The following is a 23757-nucleotide window of genomic DNA, read 5'->3' as shown; positions in this document are numbered from 1 at the left end:
ACGACAGATCTTTCTACAAGCATAAGAGAAACACCCCAGTTTTGCAGTGAATTCTGAGATGTTAGGGGCACGGTGCCTGCTCCGGCCCCCCAACGCCAGGCACCTCCTACTTGTCTAGGTACTGCCGGCCTCATCTGTACTTCTCGAGGCTTGGCCAAGCTAGGAGGCACCTCGCCGGTGCTGTGTGGAGCTCAGGTAGGCTGGGTGCAGGCCTTCTGTAATGGGACTGGACAGTCAAGCTTGGGGAAAGGCCATCAGTCCATGAGGAGGTGTGCTGGTGCCACAGTGGCCAATCCACCCATGGAAGAAGGACTGTGGCCAGGTCTGGCAGCAACCATCAGGCGACTTGCTACTACATGGTGTCAACTCAGGCTCGGCAGCTGGCTTCTGTGCAACAACTACTACCCCATGAAAGCCAGCGTGGCATAGTGGTTAAGAGTTTCAGATTAGGATCTGGGAAACCCAGTGGAAAACACCATGGAAGCTCACCAGGTGACCTTGGGCCAGTTGTGTTCTGCCAGTCTAACCTGCCTCACAGGGTTGCTGTGAGGATAAAATGGGAGTTTTGGGTGCCCATTTGGGAGAAAGTTGGGGTATAAATGAAATAAGTTAATAATAAATTTAGCTGAGGAAAGATGGCAGATAAAAGGTAGGTTGGCTGGTGGGGGAGAAGGAAGTAGGGAAATGGAAAGAGAAGGGGAAACGGGAAAGTCAAGTAGCCCCTACAAGTCCTTGCTGGTTCTCCACCATGCATGGGTGGATTGGCCCTTACGGCACCAGTTTTCTCAGGTAGGGGATGTCAGGGGAAGAGAAGGAGGGAAAAGTGAAGACAGGAGAGCAGATAAAGTACGTTGGCCGGTAGGTGGGAAAGACAGGAGGAAGCAGAAGGGAAGGAGGAGTAGAGGCTTTCAGGAAGGGGAAACAGTGGGGGAGGGGAAATGAGATGTCCCTTGCTTGTAAAAACAAAACATTTAAAGTATTTGTATGCTGCCTTTCCACCCAAGTAGGATCCCAAGGTGGATTAAAAGATATTAATTAAAATCCAGCATTTAAATCAGCCTAAAATATAAAAAGGCCATACAGACCACTGATAGCTTAAAGTAAGTTTCCAGATGAAAATAGCATTAAAAGATCAATCAATCCCTTAATTAGAAGCTTAGATGAATAGAAACATTTTGGGGCTGGTACATAAAAGAGAGCAACGAAGGTGCCAGGTGGGCCTCAGGTAAGGTGCCATTACTGAAAAATCCTACTCTTAGCTTACATCTGAAGAAAGTCTGATGAAGAGAGCTTTGACTCTCAAAAGCTCATAGCCGAAAAATTCTGTCGGTGTCTAAGGTGCCACTGGACTCCAATCCTAGTGTTCTACGGCAACGTGAAACCAGTTTACATCGTTTAAGTTGCAACATCAGCATATAAGAGAGTTGGTCATTGGCCTGTAGGGTGGATTAGAGCTACATAATTGGTTTAGAATCCATCTGTTTATAACTCTTCCAAAAAATTGGCCACATAAAGTCAGTGGAATTCAACTGCTTCACAAATTCAAATATTTAATAGTGCATTTATTGATTATATACTGTACAGACATATAACAGCAAGATATAAACCTTTTCTTCTTTTACTGAGACCTTAATTGTGGAAAAGTTATTTACATGAGGGTGGACGAAGGGGAGACAACTTGAGGTACAAAATCCTCCCCTCCCCCAAAAGAATATCTGAGGTATAAATACAAGCAGGGCTTTTTTTCATCGGGAACGTGGTGGAACGGAGTTCCGGCACATCTTGAAAATGGTCACATGTCCGGTGGCCCCGCCCCCCTGATCTCCAGACAGAGGGGAGTTGAGATTGCTTTCCGTGCCGCTGCGCTACAGCGCGGAGGGCAATCTAAACTCCCCTCTGTCTGAAGATCAGGGGGCTGGGCCACCGGACATGTGACCATTTTCGCCAAGGGTGATTTAAACTTTAAAAAACTCCCCCCTTGTTCCAGCTGACCCAAAGTGACATCATTGTGCGGTCCTGAGTTCCACCACCTCTTTTCCCAGGAAAAAAGCCCTGAATACAAGTATATTTAAATAATTATGTTCATGCTTTATCTATACTGGACAATTAACTGTAAGCAAGTGTACACGTTTACAACAGAACGGTATGTACAACATATATTTTCACACATTTAAATGTTTAGGACAGTATACAAAGAATGCACAAGGTTGCCCTATTCATGAGGAATACTAATGTTGTGATCCTAAACACACTCAGCTGGCCAAACTACACGTCCGGGTTTTTAATGAGTTGGGTCTGGGTTCCTTGCATCTACAAAGCAGCTACGGCGAATGGTTTTAAAAAATAAAAGAGCCCAAACAGGCTCAGAACACAGCTGCAGGGAGAGGAAGGACTTCTGCTTGTTATCAAAACAGCAAAAATGGGTATGTATTCCTCCTCAGTGCTGTTTCTGTGCAGGAAAATGTCTTGAAGGTGGAATGCACCCACAGTCTCATTCCAAGCCTGTTTGGACTCTCCTTTATTTTTTACAAAAAGCCATTCCCCGCAGCTGCTGTGGAGCTGCAGAGAATGTGGAACGAACTTGTTAAAAACTGAACGCGTAGTTTGGCCTCACAACCACTGAGGGTGGGGACACAACTGTATAATCTAACACAGCTACTTTCCCCTCCAGGAGGAGTCTCGTAACATAATCCAAAAGAGTTGGTATTAGTCCACACCTGATCCTTGGTTGTATCATGTATACCTTTAGGTTTGCAAAAGAGGAGTCAAAGTTTCATTAGAGCTTGCACTGACACCCTGCAATGTTCTTCACAACTTCTGGGAAGAACATTGTTCCCGTCTGTTTGTTGCTTGAAAAGGATCAAATGCAAGGCTTGCCGTATCACATCTTTTCTCCCTACTATTTCCTGTGTTGACTTTTTTCCTGTGTGTGTGGTTATTACAAAATGTGCAAAGAACAATGAGGGGAAGGGCAAAACAAAAACAAGACAAAATTACACGGGGTAACGATGCAGGCACTGGCCATGCCTACAAGCACAATACAAGCCTGTTGGCACCATCACAATTCTTCATCACAAAAACTTTAAAAGCAATAATACTGATAATGGTAACCGAGGGCTGCTTCCAGCCATGTCACTGCTTTGAGATGGAGAAACCAGGAAAGGGCCCAAGTTGTAAGGCAACCTCTAAGCTGTGTGGTCCTTTTCTTCAATGCAAGTAAGGAAGATGGAACGAACAGGCCAACTTCACACCATCTTTGGTCCAATGCACAGCTTAGCAGTTGTCCCTGGTTGTAGGGACACAGAAAGGAGTTTTAAAAGACACTGAAAAGTCAGAAAGCCTGGGACAGGACAACTCTAAGGATGGGTCTCTCTTTAAAGCCTTTGTTTTAAACCACCACCACCCAACCATCTATCTTCCATTTTATATTTTTCATTCATACCTTACTCATACTTGTTCAGTGCATCTCTATACTAATAGTGCATCTCTATACCAAAGCACAAACCTTACACAGGACACAATTGCAAGTTTCTGGGGGTTGGCAGGGCAAGATTCACAGCAAGAGTCAAAGACCTGCTCTTGGAGATTATGAGTTAGATCCAGACCAAACTGGCCATTTCCACTGATTCCTCCTTCCTTCTGCAGCCCTCCCTCGTAACTTTCTCCTGGAGCCCTCATCTCCCAGAAACAGCATTTTGTAGAGGCTGGTGGGATGTAGAGAGGGGAGGTGGAGTTCCATTCTGCCCAGAAGGGCACCATTATTATAATAAAGTAAGATGTAATCCATGACAATGATTATTGTAAGTTGTTTGCAGTGTTCCCTAGTTCTGTAACTGTAGTCCTATTGCAGTTTTCTTTGGGTTGTCTTACGCTGTTTGTCTACACTGTTGATTTTTGGGGGTTGATTTTATCCTGTATCCCTGCCCTGGATAGTCCAGGTGAGCCTAATCTTGTCAGATCTCAGAAGCTAAGTAGGGCTGGCCTTGGTTAGTAATGGGATGGGAGACCTCCAACGAAGACCTGGGCTGCAGAGACATTCAATGGCAAACCACCTGTTAGTCTCTTGCCACGAAAATCCCACCAGGAGTCGCCATATATCAACTCTGACTTGAGGGCTCTCTCTACCACCACCATCCTGTATCCCACCTTGAGTCTTCAGTGAGAAAGGCAGACTATAAACATCACAAAATAAGATAAATAAAATAAATAGGAAAATATAGCCTGAATCCAACTGGATATACTTCAACACTGAATGACAGAACAGCAGTAGAATTGAACAGCATCTGTTATGGCTATCTCATACCTAGAGATGGAGGTGCACCTGAAGCATAATCCTGTGGGGTCTGAAACACTGGGGAAGTCCATCACAAAAGGACCCCCTCTGCCCTCTCTTGCCACTCTGTTTTTACCTTCTTGCACCCAAACTTTTTTTTTTTTTTTTACAAAGAAGCTTTCTTGATTCTCTCTTGCGTATGTCATATTTGACAACGTGATACTCCTCCCCGCAAAAGAGTGAGAGGTTTTTCTGGCAACACCTGAAACAGTGAGTGTACTACTTTCAGAAACACATTGATTCTGCAAGCCCCTACCCAGATGTCACTGGCTATGGCCATCCGAATGCTCGTGGTGATGGAGTTAACAGGTCTGGGTTTTCCTCTGAAAGCCACTGGTCTGTGCAACGTACTGCCCCATCTGCCATGCTCCTGACCTGCAGTCCTTCAATTTGCCTCAAGTAATCTAACAGCAACAATCATTTCGCTTATCCAACCTTCAACAAAGCTCAGGATTTGGGAAATCCCCCCCGCCCCAAGCATTTGGCTAAATGAGGTTAATACGGTTGTGTGAGAGCAGATGATATGAACACCTTCAAACTCCTAACACAGTATCTATTACACTGGATGACTTTAGAATGTTTTATGCTCCAGTTATACTATTTTTTCCAGTGCTATTTTTCTTTAAGCTGCTGAAAGCAACGTCAGCTCTACTATTGTGCCTTTAAGCTTTCTCTTCTTTCCTATGAGATCCAAACAAACAAGGTCAGTTACGAATCTGGCCTGTTTCTTAGCAGGAGCGTATGGATAAAATGATGGGTATATACATACATGGAAAAAGAGAGTTGAATTAAACACAGTGAATATGTTTCTACTAGCATCTTTTCCCAATATAGAGCATATTGAGAGCTAGAACTCTAAGCGCCAATGCATGTATTGTTTTTTAAATGGTCACCTTGATGTTTAAAATGTGACTGTGGCAAATTCATTTCATAGAGGTACATGAGGCTGTTAAGCATACACTCCAGGGGAAAAGGCTTATTTGCCTCCATGTCAAGATGTGGAGAACACTTCTTTCAAACAGGAGAAGATACAGAGCCACTGCCCTTGAAAGAGACATACTGAAGCGCATTGGACGTTTTTAACCTCTCCCATAAATTCTTCATTGGGCATCATGTTTTGCCTTCCTTAGTCCTGCCCCATTTATTTATGCGTGACACACAAGACAAGCTTCTGAAGGTCTGCTGGGCAGGCAAAAATCCCAGGCTGAACTCTTTCCTCACAACATGAAGACTCTTCCTAATTGCCTTTGAGTGTACCAGACACTGTGCTTCTACTAAACCTGTATCCAAGGCTGTCCAAAATTCAGACAGCCGTTCAACACCTTTGTCTCTGTGCAAACCTTCCTTCACTTACTTTAGAGAGGACGACAGTGAAGAGTACCAACACATCCAGTGGCTGCAACAGTCCCTCAACAAACAGCACACAGATACATATGCAAAGGGAAAATCATTTCCCACTGTATTCCAGAATACATTTCTTCGAATGTTGCTTCTCAGAAGCAATTCATACATAGAATAATATACTTTAAAAATTCTTTTTGTGTAATGTCCAATATATTCCAGTCAAGGCCTATACGATAGGCCTAACAACAACAGGAAGAAGCAGCTTTAAAATTCATGGTATTGCCCCAGCATTTTGAGTGAGAATATCAGACCAATTCCAGATACTCTTGGTTCACATGAGAACTTCAGACCACACCAGGATCCGTTCTGCAGCAAACAATCAGGAGCTCCTGGGCGCACTGATGCACACCGACTGTGGCGGGTTGAATGCAGAGTTGGTCTGCTTCAGTAGTCACCTGGATTTCGCTTCCTTATTCTCAACGTTCTGCTTAGTGAAAGAATCTCTGATCTTAACAACTTCTGCTGCACATAAATGTCCGAAAGCTTTTGCATACCAGTCAGGCTTATGCCCCCTGTTTTAACAAAAGAAAACAGATGTGTGAAGCAACTTATCTGGTTGGTGGAAAAAATATAAAAGAAACAGAGATTTTCAGGACAGGTGTTCAGTTGGGGAAATGGGTGGAGATCCAAATCAAAGAGTCACATTTTTGCTTTGTCATGGACGGCAGAACCAATGGTACAGCGTATCTGCGAGCAGAGGATGGACTGACAAAAACATTCAGAGCAACTGTAAACACAGGAATCAGGGCAGCACAAATGTGAACATCCAAAACCCAACAGGACAGATGGAATTTGGTGGTCAAATGTGATACTGGCCCAGGGAAAATACCTCCTGAGAGTTCTGCACTTACATGAACCACAGGTGACAAATCTTACACAGCCCTGAATTAAAACAGATTTCATGATTTTTCCATCCTACAGTAGAAAAATCAGGATGGAATGGGGCAGCAGTGCCAGCCTACGGCTACCCTGCAACCCAAATTTCCACAAGAGTGCGATTGCACAATTCCAAAAGCAGAACAGGAAAAAAAGAGAGAGCAAAGTAGAAAAGTTTACCTTAAATCAATTCTACACATGTAGGTAACTTTGGATTTTCCTGAACTGCATGGTTCAATGAGATACCGGGACAGGAGAACATTTACTCGCACGCCAAGAACTGGAGCACGGTCATGTTCCACAGAGGAGCACAGAAGAGCGCAAGCTCCCTTAGGTAAGTTTGTTCTCCAAGTCCTATTTAAAAGAAACACAGTCCTATTTCAAACAGGTCCTATTTCAAACAAAAAAAAAAGTTTAGGAAAAAGTACTGAACACCATCACAGCTCACTTTATCTGAAGAAGTGATCTGTGACTCACAAAAGCTCTGTCAGGTTCTGACTATGTTTTATATGTCTTCAAACCAAAGAGACTCCATTTTAATCTTGTCAATATTTTAAGTGCTTCTGTTGCAGGTGGCAAGCAGTTCATTGGAACATCACAGAGAGAAGAGGAATGTTATGTCTACAACTTTTCCAGCCTTGGGAAGCTTTCACTTTCTCACCCTCGGGCCGTTTGTTTTGAGAACTGTGGGGGAGGATGGGGCCTACATGGGATTGCTATTCTGTACCATTGCTTTTGCCTGTCATTCGTAACAATACTCATGTATCAGCCAAGATCATTGTATCTTGGATAGTGGACTATAATGGTTGTTTAGCTTTTTTATAATGGGAGTTTAGCTTTTCCTCTGCGCAGCTGACGCAGAGGGCAATCTAAACTCCCCTCTGTCTGGAGATCAGGGGGTGGGGCCACTGGCCATGTGACCATTTTCTCCAAGGGCAATTTAAACTTTAAAAAACTCCCCCTTGTTCCAGCTGACCAAAAGTGACATCATTGTGCAGTCCTGGGAGCGTGTGCGCACTTTGCACGTGCGTGTGTGGTACCAGGGGCACCACCTCCCGCCCAGAGTTGCCCCCTGTGCTGGCAACCCACTGAGTTCCACCATCTCTTTTCCCAGAAAAAAAGCCCTGGTCTGATGAATGCAGTGAAACTATAGGGGACCTTGAACAGCAAAGCAGAACTCTTCAGTGTTCAATGCAAGTAGACATTTGGTGTTAGGAGGCCCTCTTCTGGACACTAAAGGTAACCGTTGCTCTGTATTGAAGAGAGTGTAGTTGTGGTTTGTAGAAAAGCCTTCACTCACTGGTAACAGAATTGATGAAATTGCAGCATAGCGGAGAGAGCGAGCGAGCGCACGATGCTTCTTCCTCAATTAGTAATTTCCTGTCTGTATAAATGGCTTTAGTTTGGGCTGGACAAAGAGAAGCTTTCATCACTACCCACAGCAAGTTGCTGGATAAGAAAGACTTCAGATTCCAGTTAGTAAAACCTCTGTCACTGGAACGTATTAATCACGTTTCTGTCCTGTATTTCTTGCAGGGCGTCCCCAGGTTCCAAGGCAGACTTCCCAACTAGGACTGACCAGACCTGGAGTCACTGCGTGTTGACCAGACAATTAGGATTGCCAAATATGGCAACAGTGTCTGGAGAGGGTGGAGTTTGGGGAAGGGAAGGAGCTCAGCAGAAATATAACGCCATAAAGTCTGTCCTTCAGAGCTGCCGTTTCCTGGAGGGGAGCTGATCTCTGTAGTTTGGCGATTAGCTGTAATTCTTGCCCCCCCCCCCGGAGGTTAATTAGAACCAAAGTTTAAACAAAGTATTTTATACAATATCTCCTACACAAGCAGACACTTATAACAAGTTAAAGGCACATTAACAATGGTTGTTGTGGGTTTTCCGGGCTGTATTGCCGTGGTCTTGGCATTGTAGTTCCTGACGTTTCGCCAGCGGCTGTGGCTGGCATCTTCGGAGGTGTAGCTGGCGAAACGTCAGGAACTACAATGCCAAGACCACGGCAATACAGCCCGGAAAACCCACAACAACCATCGTTCTCCGGCCGTGAAAGCCTTCGACAATACATCGCACATTAACAAATTAGTATAAAGTGTTCTATATCCAATATTTACAACCGCCACACACAAAGACAAAGTCTTTCAATCTTTCCTTCTGGCAACAATACATTGACATTATTCCCTTCCAAATGGGAATTTCCTATGGAAAATGGTGTAATGACTGATATGGTTTAGAGGTTTTTCTGAATTTCAGTGGATATTGTTGCGCCTTTGTGGTCCTAAATGGAATCATGGTTTTGATAAAGGCTTATGGTTGAAACAAGTGAGTTACCTGGGGCTACCCGTTAACTGAACAGAAGTTCTAAACAACAGAAGTTCAAGACTGAAGGTAATTTATATTGAAGTTGGAGTTTACAAGTTATCTACTTTAGATTATTATGGACCTTATTATTCTTTGTGTGTGGCTATTGTAAATATTGGATAGAGAACACTTCATACTATTTTGTTAATGTGTCTTTAAATAGTTATAATTGTCTACTTTGTGTAGGAGATATTGTATAAAGGACTTTGTTTAAACTTTGCTACTGCTTTCACAGTAGGTTATTTATTTTGCTAGTATTACACTGTGTAAAATAAGCCCCATGGCACAGAGTGGTAAGCTGCAGTACTGCAGTCCAAGCTCTGCTCACAACCTGAGTTCGATCCTGGTGGAAGCCGGGTTCAGGTAACATGCTCAAGGGTGACTCAACCTTCCATCCTTCTGAGGTTGGTAAAATGTTTCTTGGGGGTAAAGTGAAGATGACTGGGGAAGGCAATGGCAAACCACCCTGTAACAAAAAGTCTGCCAAGAAAACATCGAGATGCGATGTCCCCCATGGGTCAGTAATGACTTGGTGCTTGCACAGGGAACTACCTTTACCTTTTTACACTGTGTATCCTGTTGGTTATTAGTACTCACCTAGAGGTTTGACAGCTCCAGCAGAATATCTACATCAAGTACTTTTAGGAATACACTGGGAAGAGATTGCTATGGGAGGTTTGGTGCCCTCCCTGAAATTGAATTGGGGTGGGGAGGACAAATGCACCCCGCCATGTTTGTGGATTAGAAGCATGAATATTGGCAGTCAACTCAGCAGTGCAGTTACAGATTGCAAACTAAGTTTGCCTTATGCGTTTAAATCCCTGCTTTTCTTGCATTGATTGTATTCTGGTCTGCATTTTGCCTTTTATGATGGTAGATTGACAGAATACCTCACCCAAATATTTGTTTGTTGTTTTATTTATTTATTTTAAGGCATTTGCTGCATCTCCATATGCCCTAAAGCGACTTACAGTAAAATCAACAATAATGAAACAATTAAAACAACTATAATAATGAAATCAAAATAAAAGTTGTGGGAGGTGCCACTTTTCACACTTTTTTTAAAGCTATCATTTGTGCTGCTCCTTGTTGTGAGGATCTTTGGAATGTCATTATCCATGCTGCTGTTTTTTATTAAATGTTTTGTATGTTGTTATTGTGGTTCTGGTCAAGTTTTATGGGAGATTGTTGATAACTAGATATTATGATATTATGAAATTAAAATGGGCTATAATTGTTGGTTGGTTTTTCTTATATCTGTGTTATTTTTCTATTTGTTTTAAGTTTTATCTGTAAATCTCTCAATAAGTCTAAGTACATACTATCAATACATGAAATGGCAGAGTGAAACAGCTACAGAAAAGTACAAAGAGCTAAAGCTGACTCAGTAAACCAACTTCAGTGGTAAAATGTACAGTTCCTGCTTGTAATGTACAGATAGAAGAGTCATGAGATAACGTTGGGTTTTATGGTTTGCTATTTTTAATTGTCTGCTTTATTTGTTTACTTTAAAAATGCATATGCCACATTTTCTCCAAGCTCCAATGAGCTTCATAAGGTATGTAACAACTAAAGTTAAAAAAATACATAGTAGTGAAAAGGGAGAGTGCAATGAAGAAATCAGAAGAAGATTGAGACTTGGAAGAGCAGCTGTGAGGGAGCTAGAGAAGATCCTTAAAGATAAAGATGTCTCTCTGGGAACCAAGATCAAGATAATCCAAACTATGGTATTCCCCATTACTATGGATGGATGTGAAAGGTAGACAGTGAAGAAAGCTGACAGGGAGAAAATTGATTCATTTAAAATGTGTTGCTGGAGGAGAGTTTTGTGGATACCATGGACAGCCAAAAAAGACAAATCAGTGGGTACTAGATCAAATCAAGCCTGAATTCTCCCTGGAAGCTAAAATGACAAAACTGAGGCTATCGTACTTTGGTCACATGATGAGAAGACAAGATTCTCTGGAAACGTTAATAATGCTAGGAAAAGTGGAAGGGAGTAGGAAAAGAGGAAGACCTAAAATGAGATGACTTGACTCAATAAAAGAAGCCACGTCCTCCAGTTTGCAGGATCTGAGCAAGTCTGTTAAAGATAGGATGTTTTGGAGGTCATTCATAGGGTCACCATAGGTCAGAGGCGACTTGATGGCACATAACACACACAGTGAAATCTTCTAATCCTGACCAGAACAATATTCTCAGTAAACAGCAAGTAATTCTACAGCTTCTGATAAAAATAAGCAAAGACCCTTCCAAAACAAACTACTTTGCAAGCCTTACTGAACAGGGATAAAAATAGCATCTGTCCTGGGAGGCTGACCCAAAGGATTGAGATCTTTTGAGATAAAATGCCCACCCAGGCATGCCCACCAATGCCCTCCAAACTGTTTTCCAACAGGAAGATGCTGGCATGGAGCATAATTAGCACATGGATTTGAAAGGCAGTCCTTCAGAAATGTGGGCCCAGGTTGAGAAAGGCATTAAAGGTGAGAACCAGCACTTTGAATTAACCCAAAGAAAAATGCCTGGATAACCTACTCAAAAGATCCTGCCACAGCATTTTGAGCTAGCTAAAGCTTCTGGCAACCGTCTTCCAGTGCTTGTGGGCCCCTCGGTGCTCCAGGAGGATGGCTGGCTGACAGCAAAACAGAGGAATGTTAACCCACTTTGGGTCTCAATTGAGGAGAAAGGTGGAGTGTGTCAGACTATGGCTTACTAAAAGTTGCAATCCAGTCTATCTCTTGCAATTAGACATGAGTCCATTGGTTCCAAAAGATTTTACTGAATATAAACAACCATTATAGTCCACTAACCAAGATGCAATATCTTGGCTGGTACACGCGTATTGTTATGAATGACAGGCAAAGGTTAAGGTACAGAATAGCATAGCCCAGCAAGTCCCATCCTCCCCCCACAGTTCTCAAAACAAACGACTTGAAGCTGAGAGAATGAAACTTTCCCAAGGCTGGAAAGTTTGTAGTCATAACATTCCTCTTCTTTGAGATAACTGTTACTGGACTGCTTGTCACCTGCAAAAGAAGAACTTAAAACACTTCCAAAAAGGGGCAAGAGAAAAAAGCCAAGAGACCGTAAACTGGCTACTCAAATTGTATTTATATTAAGCACGCCGAATACAAGGAAGAAAAAAGGAAGGGGGAGCGCCTGGTTTCTCGGCTGCTCCCGACGGGAAAACGGCAACGGGTTTGCCAGGCTAAATTATCCTGTTTCGCAGTAAATTAAGCTTCTTCACCGGCCATTGTCATAAATTTCTGAAAACGAACAAAACACAATTCTTTACCCAATGTACAATTTTACACGGAGGGCAGAATTATCATGAAAAATTATACAAAAAATATATACAGTTGCATTTACCATTGTGACATAATTCTCATTTTTCACCCAATTCGGCAGACAGGAACAGAAGGTTTCTTCTCAATCTCAAATGTCCTTGTATATTTTTCTCCCATCTGCAGCCCATCAAGGGCTTGTGTGATTTAAATAGCACGCCCAAAGATAATGGAAACAGTCATGACATTACAAATTTAAAGGAGAATGGAACGAAAATTATAATTAACAATTAAAACGATCGGGACCAATAGATCTGTTGCTGCAAATAGTACATGAGCCTTATCCCAAAAATGGGGTGAAGTCGATCTCTTGATTAAGTCCTTTTGGTGCCACAGTCCCGAGAGTAAAAATCCATCTGGCTTCCAAACGAAGTAAAGCTTTACGATCGGCCAAGCCCCCTTTCTTGTCCAGCACTTGCAATACAGTGTAGCAAAATTCACGCTCACTTTTATGGTATGTTATGAAGTGTTGGGTAAGCGGAGCCTCAATCACGGCATTTCTGATTTTGGACATATGCTCCTGGATCCGGAGCTTTACCGGTCTAATAGTGCTACCAATATACAGCAGGTTACACGAGCATTGAATGGCATAAATGATGCCTGAAGAACTACATGTAGAAAAGCTTTTTGTATATAACTTCTCCCCGTTCGCTGGGTTAACCATAGCATCAACATTTACAGAAAAATGGCAAACATTGCAATGGCCACATGGGAAGTGGCTGGTAGGTCGGGGGGTCCTCGCCAATGATCTAGTCCTACCAAAATCAGAGTGTACCACTGCATCTTTAATACTGTTGGTTTTCTGAAGTCCAATTAAAGGAAATTCGGCACAGCCGGTTATACTCTGGATAATGTACCAGTTACGTTTAACAATCCTCGTGATGGGCATCGCTAAAGGGGAATAGTCTATGGACCATGCTATCCTGTTTTGTTCTTTCTTAGCAGACGGGGCTAAAAGGGAACGTCTAGAAATCCCACTGGCTCTCACTCTGGCTTTTTCGACTACATGATATGGGTAGCCTCTCTCCATAAAGGCCTGCTGTAGTCTGATAGCCTCCCTCTCGTAATCCTTTTTATCGGTTGAGTTGCGTTTAATCCGTAAGAATTGACCGAAAGGGATGTTTCTAATTAAATTAATATTGTGATGTGATGAATAATGGAGATATGCCCATCTGTCAGTGGGTTTCCTAAATGGTTTCACACCTAATGTGTGGACAGTATTCTTGTAAATTATTACATCCAAGAAATTAATACTATGTTGATTAGATTGCCACGTAAATTTAATGTTGTGGTCTACTGAGTTCATCCATTCTCCTAGCCCATCTGTACAAGTATTATTCCTCAGGATCATGGCCACATCGTCTATGTACCTTTTGTAATAAATGATCTCCTCATAAAAAGGATTCACTTCTGGATTCAGGAGGTGTGATGCTTCCAAATCTGCCATATATAATACGGCGATGCTCGGGGCTGCTGGACACCCCATGGCAACTCCCTTACACTGAAAGAAAAATTGATCCCTAAACCAAAAATAATTTTTCTCCAAAATAATGTCTACTAATTGCAACAGAAATTGAGTGGGGGGAACCTCAGAGGTTCTAGCAAGAAGAACCTTCTCTACTACTGCTCTGGCACCCTCATGAGGGATCGAAGTGTATAACGATTCCACATCCATCGTAACAAGGGATGCCTCTGTTGGAATTTTTAAGTGTTCTATAGACTTAATCAATTCTGTGGTGTCCTTAAGATAAATTGATGTTGACTGAACAATAGGTTGCAAAACATGGTCAACAAAAAATGCTAATGGTTCCAAAACAGAATTCGAACCTGAGACGATTGGACGTCCTGGGGGAGGAAACCTGTTTTTATGAATTTTAGGTAACACATAAAAAACGGGAGTGCGAGGTGATTCATTAATAATCAGTCAACATCAACTTATGTTAAGGACACCACAGAATTGATTAAGTCTATAGAACACTTAGTCAGGTCGACGCGGGGGCAGTTGTATCGGCGGGTACTGGGGCCTCGGCTGCAGAATCCCTTGGGGTCTCGGTATTGGAAGACCTTGCGGCCTCAGTTGTGGTCTCTGCGCTCGCGGAACCGGAGGGCCTTGCGGAGGTGGACCTCTCGGTCTTAGCGGTAGAGGTAGCCTAGGCGCTGGAAGTCGTGGGAGAAGTGGCTGCCCTTGAGGCGGCAGTGGCAGCGGTGGGAGTACCGGAGCCTCCTCCTGCGGCTGTAGTGGTGGTTCTCCTGGGAGGACCGGGAGCTCCTGCGGCTGTTCTTGTGGCTGTTCTTGTGGCTGCTCCTGCGGTTGTTCTTGTGGCTGCTCCTGCGGTGCCTCTTCCTCCCCTCCCGGAGGCCCTCCCGGCGCATCAGGGGGTAGTTCCTCCGGTCTCTCATCTGCTGGCCCCTGAGGTTGTTCCGGTGGCTGCACCGGTTGTTGCAGATCGTCTATTAGTAAGAGCGGTTGCTCTCTCGGGATGGTACGTGGTCCCAGGACAATAGCCTGCAGGGCCGCCAGACCTTGGCCGACAACTCGGCTGCGGGCGCCCTCTCCCTGTGAGGGGCCTTCTTCTGATCCTCCGACAATGAGTACGGAGAGCAGGTGAACAGCATGTGCTAAGCTCTCCTCCATACTACAAAGTCTCTCCTCTAACATTTGTACACGTCCTGGGGCCGCCGTGGCACCCACCGTTTCAGAATACCCCTGAGGAGGTTCATTGGGAACTTGGGTAGTTTCCATATATTCTGCATAGGAAGCCGTCGCCCGAGGCCATGGCCGAATTTCTCCCATGCCCTGGGCCCCGTTACCTTGTTCTTCTTCCGATATCCCCACCAGTATTCCTTTTGCTAATCCAGTTACCGCCGAAATTCCAGCATCCACCGCTAAAGTTCGGCTCTGTAATTGTACCTAACTTTGTTCAGTCGGCTCGCGTTACCCCGTCCACGGGGTAACTTCCGCGTAGTCCCAACTCATCACGTCGCGACGGGAGGTTTCCCACACCTGGGTACTTTCCGAACCTCTTCGGTCCCACTCTAATTGGTCGGCTTCTCGATTCCAGTGATACCACGGTTGGCTACTTGAATGCTCTGCTATCGAGCCGACACTTCGTTTCCCGTCCATTTGCGACTTAGTAAATACCGCACTCGCTCTCCTTTCCCTCGTGTCTCTCGGCCTCGAACCCCACTGCCTCGGCGTAGGCAGGGATATCAGAGGTTCTGCTGCTGCCCTGGGCCTAGTTTCAGCTCTATCAGGTGCGAGGGTATACAGTGCAGTACGCCTGGACTCCGTTCCTCCCTGAACGGGTCGTGGAGGTTCCAGTCCTTCTGAACCAGGGGAGGTATAAGGATCAAATAAAGGGTCCCTGTTGGACACGGCCTTGGTATCTGTCTGCCCCAGTTTAGGCATTGGAACAGATGTGATTCGTAACAAAATGTCAGACTGTGGCTTACTGAAAGTTGCAATCCAGCCTATCTCTTGCAATTAGACATGAGTCCATTGGTTCCAAAAGATTTTACTGAATATAAACAACCATTATAGTCCACTAACCAAAATGCAATATCTTGGCTGGTACACGAGTATTGTTACGAATGACAGGCAAAGGTTAAGATACAGAATAGCATAGCCCAGCAAGTCCCATCCTCCCCCCACAGTTCTCAAAACAAACGGCTTGAAGCTGAGAGAGTGAAACTTTCCCAAGGCTGGAAAGGTTATAGTCATAACATTCCTCTTTTTTGAGATAACTGTTACTGGACTGCTTGTCACCTGCAAAAGAAGAACTTAAAACACTGACAGGATTAAAATGGAGTCTCTTTGGTTAGATCACATAAGGAACATAGTCAGACCTGACAGAGTGCAAATGAAGTAAATAAAATAAAAGTACTGTCTCACTGGTTCTGCTGCATGTCCCAGTGGCGTGTTGCCTTTATATTTTTTTGTTTACAAAAATTAATTCTGGAGAGGAAAGATAATCGGCATATACCTGTAGGCACTCTGGTAGAAATGCTAGTATTTTTGTGAACAAAAGGTGACAACTAGAGATGGGCATGAACCAAAGTTTGTCATGAACTGGGCCGGCTTTTGGTTCACGAACCAGCGGTTCGTTGGAGCTCATTTCTGATGAACTGCAACGAACTGCTATGATTTTTAGAGCAGTTCGTATGGTTTGTTTTTTGGTTCATCACTCCAGATAGGCTGGCGCCAATCCATCTGTTACCTAGGCAACGGGGGGGGGGGGATGGGCAAGTTTATGGCGGTTCATGTTTCATGTTTCGTGAACTCTAAAAATATGTGGAAGTTTGTTCCTCATTGGGGCTGAGAAAAGTGGTGCTTTAAACTGCTGTGAATACAGTTGATAGAGAGATAGATGTACACACAGAGAGACAGAGTTGATACAGAGCATGGATCAGTGGAATAGAAGCTGCTTTGTATGCAGAAAGTCCCAGATTCAACTTCTGGCATCTTCAGTTAAAAGGACCAGGGAGTAGGTGATGTTAAAGACCTCAACTTAAGACCCTTTTTTCCTCCTTCAAAACAAGGCATGTGCCTAACATTGCTGGTCCCTCCACAATAACCTAATGCATAGGCACTGAACCACAACCTGCTGTGATAGTGTGAAGGGGAAAAAATACACCCTTCCCTCATCTTCCTCATCACATCAGCATGTTATAATAATAATAACATTTGATTTATATACTGCCCTTCAGGACAACTTAATGCCCCCTCAGAGCGGTTTACAAAGTATGTTGTTATTATCCCCACAACAACAGACACCCTCTGAGGTGGGTTGGGGCTGAGAGAGCTCCAGAGAGCCATGACTAGCCCAAGGTTACCCAGTTGGCTTCAAGTGGAGGAGTGGGGAATCAAACCCAGCTCTCCAGATTAGAGTCCCACGCTCTTAACCTCTACACCAAACTGGCTCTCAATCTGTTACCTAGGCAATGGCAGGGGGTGGACTTTCTGCAGCCCTGGAAGTGATGAACCAATGAACCAAATGAACTGATTCATGAACCAGACAAGTTCGTGGCAGTTATCAATGGTTCAATGGTTAAGTGTTAATAAATGGATTTCTGCTCATTTTTGTTCCTCTGCATAGTGATGTGTGAAAGAAAGCATTGTGCTTGGATGGTGCCATGACCCTTCTGGCTTTGGTTCTTGAGTTGTGAGTAGAGATGGGCACAAACAGAAAAAAAAATGAACATGATGTTCGTTGTTTCTTGCCATCCACAAACAGGGACACATGAACAACCACGAACATGGCCCTGTTTACGAACGTGTTCATAGTTGGCTGTTCGTGGGGGCCAGCAGGCTCTCCTCCAGCCATCATCCAGGTCAAGATCCCTACTGCACCACTCCCAGAAACCTGACCTGAGCAGGCAGCAGGAAATGTACCAATAATAAATAATAGCTTGGCCCTAGAGCCTGGCAGCAGCCCTGGAACCTGAGGGTGGATAGATCCCTACTGCACCACTCCCAGAAGCCCTACCTGAGCAGGCAGCAGGAAAGGTACCAGTAATAAATCATAGCTTGGCCCAGAGCCTGGCAGCAGCCCTGGAACTTGAAGGGGTAGATCCCTATCCTACCACACACAAAGAAAATTCAAGCTCCAGTGTACTCTATCAAAATGCCAACAGCAGCTGTCTCTCCCTCTCCAAAGCCAGAGCTGGGAGCCCCCCTCCCCCCTGGTCTTTGCTCCCTTGTAACAAATTTGGAGCTCCACACTTGAAAGGAAGACCTGCCTATCAAGCTAAATTGGGCTTAGATTGCGGTTTCCAGGGCAACAGCAAGGGTTCAGACAGAGTTCAGGCAGTCCCTGCCTAAGTTGCCAAGGGAATTAATTGCAGGTGCCAGACCGTCTGGCTTGCTGAACAGCAACAAATGAGGCTTGCAACGACCACCTGTTTGTTTAGAAAGGGGCTTCATGAACAGGTTGTTCGCGAACAGCAGATCGAGCTGTTTGTGACTTTTTTTTGTTCGTATTGCTGTTCGTGCCTGTCTCTAGTTGTGAGGGTTCACTTGCACATGCACAGTATCACTCAATGACCATGCTTGTGAAACCAGCCCATGGTTAACCTATTCCCTCCTATGTGAATACTGCTCAGTACGAGAGGAACCACAGGTTCAGACATTTGGTATATGAATACTGGAAATAATGGCTTATTGTGGTCATTAAAAAGTCATTAAAAAGTTGCTAAGATATATAAAACATGGGAGATATGATCATACCTTCAGATGTTTCCATTTTTACCTTGAATTAGCTGCTGAGTGGAGTGCAGTGGAGGCCTCAGCATATGAGCAAAGCAGTGGGAATTAGTTTTTCCAGTCAGAGTCCTGATTTAAATTCATAGAATCACAGGGTTGGAAGAGACGTTCAGGGTCATCTAGTCCAACCCGCTGCACAATGCAGTACAGTCACAACTATCTCCCCACCACACACCCCATGACCCCTGCTCCATGCCCAGAAGAGGATAAAATTCCTTCTGCCACTATTCACTCCAGTGGTTTAAGATTTTTCTAAAAAATTGGGAGAGCCGGGCACACATCTCCACAGCCTCAGTAATGCAGCCCAGAGACTCAACTCTCTTTTCAAACAGTCATAAAACTGAGAGCGGAACTACAAGTGACAAAAGGCACAGGTGGGACACTTGCCAGCTTCCCTCAAGTTTTGATGGGAAATGTAGTCCAGCTTGGCGGAATGTTGGACAAGTGACAGTTGAAAAGTCCATTGGACAACGGTCAGAGAGCCAAGCTGCAAGACTAGGATGCCTACATTTCCCATCAAAACTTGAGGGAAGCTGACAAGTGTCCAACCTGTCAGGTTCAGAATACTGTATTGTACTGCTTCGCTTAACCGACTCCATTTTTAATCCTTTCAGTGTTTAAGTGCTTTCTCCACAGGTGCCAAGGTTCCCAGGCAGCTATCTCACAGAAGAGGATTGTTTTGGCTACCGACGTTCCACCAAGAACGGCCTTGGGAACTTTCGCTATCCTGACTTCAAAGGGGTTGTTTTGAGAACTATGGGGGGAGGTTGGGCCTACTGTGATCTGTTACTTTGTACCTCATGCTTTGCTAGTCATTGGTAACAATGCATATGTACCATCCTGAATATTGCATTCAGGCTAGTGGACTATAATGAACTTTTTATCCAGTAAAAGCCTTTTGGAAACAATGGACTGTTGTCTGATTGCAGAGGGTAGTCTGGAGTAAGGACATTATCTAGCCACAGTTCTGACACAACCTGTGCCTTTTGTCACTTGTAGTTCCGCTCTGAGAGATTGTCATGGATGGTTTGCCTTCTAATGTTTTCCACTAGGGGGCACCCACACCTAGGAATTTTTGGAGGTTTTTATTAGCAAGTTGCTTGCTGCGCTAGAGCTCTCCCTAGGTGCAAAAAAACACAAGAAGGAAGCAAGCAGAGTCTAAACATCTGTAGCTGCTTATCAGCATGTCTTTGAATTTCCTCCAGATGGTATTAGCAATCAGCTAGCAACCCACCACCTCTGTGGCATCTTTCTAGGAGATGGTAAGATAGCCACTGACTAGCTCAGCTGAAATGCAGCACAAGCAACAACATGTGTGTTTCAGCAAATACACAGACTTTGTACCTATCCAGCCCTCCCCCCCATCCCCTTCCATGCTTTGGCAGAGATAAACGGGGTTTAATAACTTTTCCAAGTGGTTCAGAGCAGCCTTTTGCCCCTGAGGGAGACTGACTGGTCGAGGATCATCCTGTTTGTGGCATGGGACAAAAGACAGCTTATCCTGGTGCTGGTGGTGAGTGCTCACTAGAAGGCATCTTGGCTCACAGCTGGCAGCATATGGCTGTATGCACCATGGGATTTTCAGAGAGAGTACATTTTGATCCTGGTTCTACAAACCTTAGCTGGTGGACTTTATTGGGCTAACTTCACAGCCTTGGTCCAGCATACCTATGGGGCCACCTTCCTTCCTCCACAGCAGCTTCGCTCATCTGAACAGGGTCTCATGCAAGTGCCACCCTGCACATGGGCGAAATCAACAACAGTCCATACACTAACATTCTCTGTGGAACGGCCTGCCTGAGGAGGTCAGGAGAGCCCCCACTGTCCTGGCTTTCTGTAAACGATGCAAAATAGAAGTATTCATCTAGGAGGACTGTATTGTAGGGAAGGGGGTCTCAGATGCTTCACTAATGTGTTGGGGACCATAAACTTTACCACTATGTTGCCTTGCGTTTTACCAATTGCTTTAAGTATGTGTTCCTATGTGCTACCTGTGTTTCAAGTATGATGCTACTGGGTAGTTGTATGTTGTCTAATGTTAGTCCTAGAATTGCTTATGCTCTGTTACAGCATTTCTCCAACTCTGTATTGGATTCTTGCTAATGCTATGTCTTTGTAAACTTGCATTTATTTACCCTATGGCATTGTTTATTGAAATGTCCTTGATACTGACTGTACTAATCTTGCACTGTGTAATCCACCTTGAGCCTCAATGAGAAAGGCGGACTATAGATGACATAAATAAGATAAGTTAGCACGAGGCTGGTGACATGGGTAAAATGCTGTCCCCCCCCCAAGCCTTAGCAGTCTTTGGAATACGAGTAAGGTCCCCCCCTCTGCCAGCCTCAGGGTAACTACCTGGAAGGTAATTTTTCTCTAGCATAGAAAATAAACGACCGCTGTAGGGTAAGGTTTGGGATTTTTTTTTAAAAAAGCAAGATTCTCCTCTTTGTTAGGGATCTGTTCCAGGATCCTCTGTGAATTATAACAAAAGGCAAAGACAAGGAGAAGTTTGCTAGGAAAAACAAACACAGCTTCCCTATTCCTCTATTTTTTAAAAACCCAGGAGCTTGTATCCTCCATTCAGTTGTGTGTTTGCTCAGAAAGCATGGGTCTTCTTCACAAACTGAAGACTGGTGCTCGTTAAACAAGATGTCAAAAGACAACATTGGCTTGGCGTGATGTTGGCTGGTGAAGAATCCTTTATGCTGCCTTTCATTCCACACTTTGGAGAAGTTCTTAAGTAAAATGCCTGGCATTGTTGGGAATATTTGACAGGAGTAACCTGGCAAAGGGCAAACACTGAAAGTGTGTTCTAAAGGTACACACAAAGCGGTTACAAACTTTCAGCACCTTCAAGACCAACAGTGAATTTTCAATAGACTTAGACTGGAGTAACTCCGCTTAAGATTTCACTGCAAGACTCTTTATTACATCAGCAACTTGATATCAATATCCTTTCCTCCACGATCGAATCTGAGGCAGCAAAGTCAATCGCAGAAGGTCTTGTGATCTGGACACGGATCCAAGTCAGACTTGGTCAGCTTTACCAAGGCTATTGTACCAGGCCTTCTAAATACTACATGGCCTGAAAGGCAGGCTCCCATTGCCTTGAAACTTGTCTCTTAACTGTTTAAAAATCAGATGGGGTGTGTGTGTGTGTGGAATCTGGTCTCAATTGTAGTCCTCTCAAGGTAGATTTTCTAGGCCAAATTAACAGTCTCAAGGACAAATTATCTGTATGAATAACAATTTTCAGGAACTATGACAGTTTGGCAGCAGGACTCTAATCTGGAGAACTGGGTTTGATTCCCCACTCCTCCGCATGAAGCCAGCTGGGAGACATTGGGTCAGTCACAGCTCTTTTAGAGCTCTCACAGCCCTACTCACCTCACAGGGTGATTGTTGTGAGGATATTAACAACACACTTTGTAAACCACTCTTCAGTTGTCCTGGAGGGGTATATAAATCAAATGTTGTTGTTGTTATTGTTATGTTGGAGACAAAATAGATTGTGGCTTCCAGAAAGCACTAGTCCTGGTAAGGACTAGTTTGGAAATTCCTCAACGACACAGTGGGGCCCTGATGGCAGCTGTGCTAGGAGAATACTGGAATCAGCCAACTCAAAGTTTTTCTCTTCTTGCCTGCAGTAGTGTGCAGGAATAGTAGTGGCCAAAATGAAGTAAGTAAAAACAAAATTGCACACCCTAACATTCTACTAAACAGTTTTAGATCCAGAGGAGTTAGCCGTGTTATTCTGTAGTAGCAAAATAGAAAAGAGTCCAGTAGGACCTTTAAGACTAACCAACTTATTTGTAGCATAAGCTTTCGAGAACCACGGCTCTCTTAGTCAGGTGCATCTAATGAAGAGAGCTGTGATTCTCAAAAGCTTATGCTACAAATAAGTTGGTTAGTCTTAAAGGTGCTACTGGACTCTTTTCTACTAAAGTGTTATGTGAGCATTTCCAAAGGCTTGTGCGTACTTGACCCCACCTTTCTATATATAGACTCATGCGGTTTTGTAATGTGGGAACGGGCACAGCATACCCACATGACGACCCACAAAATCGGACTGCACCTACATGAAAATGTAGCCTTGGAACTGATCAAGAGCCAGAGTTGCTGTGCCAGGAAAAAGCTGCTTAGCGGCGCACCTAACCTTGCAAGGCCATATTGTCATAAACTGTCAGATTATGTGCCAGCAACAGAGAAACTTTACTCTGCCTGCGCGAGCAGATTTGTCATGGCAAATGTTTAGGACTCAGTTGCCAGGCACTCTGAAAACATTAGCTAGTGAGAGGAATGAATGTGCCAGAAAAAAGGGGATGATTTCACAGACATTTATAAAACATTAATTGGCAGGAAGCCTCTATCCCAAACGAATGATATTCAGAATACATGGCTTGATAGTGGTTTAAAGAAACTCCTGAGTCTTCAACATACTTTTAAATTTATTCAAGATGTTGAAATCAGCTCGAAGTTATCAACTAATGAGGGGTGGGGAGGCCTTGCCTGGAAGGAAGACAGGTGGAAGACAGTGCCTTTTTGTAGCCTGTAACTTTTTGGGGGGTGGGTGGGTGCCGCATACAGAAAACAGTGGTTACTTCTTCCCATCAGCTTATCCAATGCACTGACCTAGTATTCAAATCATAATATTGAATAACTGGGATACGGTGACCCTTCCCATCCTGCCAATCAGGCCGTAAGGAAAACTGGTGTTCTTTTATCATTCCATCATTACACACTCAAATATACTTTTTATCCTTTGAAATGATCAAATTTTTGTAGTAAGCAAAATGATGACCTATTTCTCTGCAGCTATGAGAATTCCAGAAGGGTAGCCATGGCTGCGGTAGCAAAAACGAGTTTCCTGCTTTGTCTTTTCACCTATTTTTACATAAATACATAAAAATAGGTGAAAAGACAAAACATAGATAGATAGACAGTCAACAAAGAACATATACAGGCCATAATCTTAATATAAGGGGAGTAGTAACAGATGAGCCTGATCTCGACAGATCTCAGAAGCTAAGCAGGGTCAACCTTGGTTAGTAGTTGGATGGAAGACCTCCAAAGAAGACCAGGGTTGCAGAGGCAGGTGATGGCAAACCACCGCTGTTAGGCTCTTGCCATGAAAACCCCACCGGGGGTGTGTGTCACCATAA

The 23757-nt window shown here is 44.0% G+C and overlaps 1 long non-coding RNA gene across 1 annotated transcript; it reads right to left on the bottom strand.

Moving 5' to 3' along the window:
* Nucleotides 1-1545: 1545 nt before the first annotated feature.
* On the bottom strand, nt 1546-6954 carry LOC129336849 (uncharacterized). The gene is made up of 2 exons (XR_008597754.1): nt 6794-6954; nt 1546-6249 (listed from the first exon to the last, which is right to left on the bottom strand). It is a non-coding gene; the product is annotated as an uncharacterized LOC129336849 (long non-coding RNA).
* Between the last annotated feature and the right edge of the window lie 16803 nt (nt 6955-23757).

This window comes from Eublepharis macularius, chromosome 10 (genome assembly GCF_028583425.1).
Source record: "Eublepharis macularius isolate TG4126 chromosome 10, MPM_Emac_v1.0, whole genome shotgun sequence".
Classification (NCBI taxonomy): Eukaryota; Metazoa; Chordata; class Lepidosauria; order Squamata; family Eublepharidae; genus Eublepharis; species Eublepharis macularius.
This window is presented reverse-complemented; position numbering and strand designations above follow the sequence as displayed.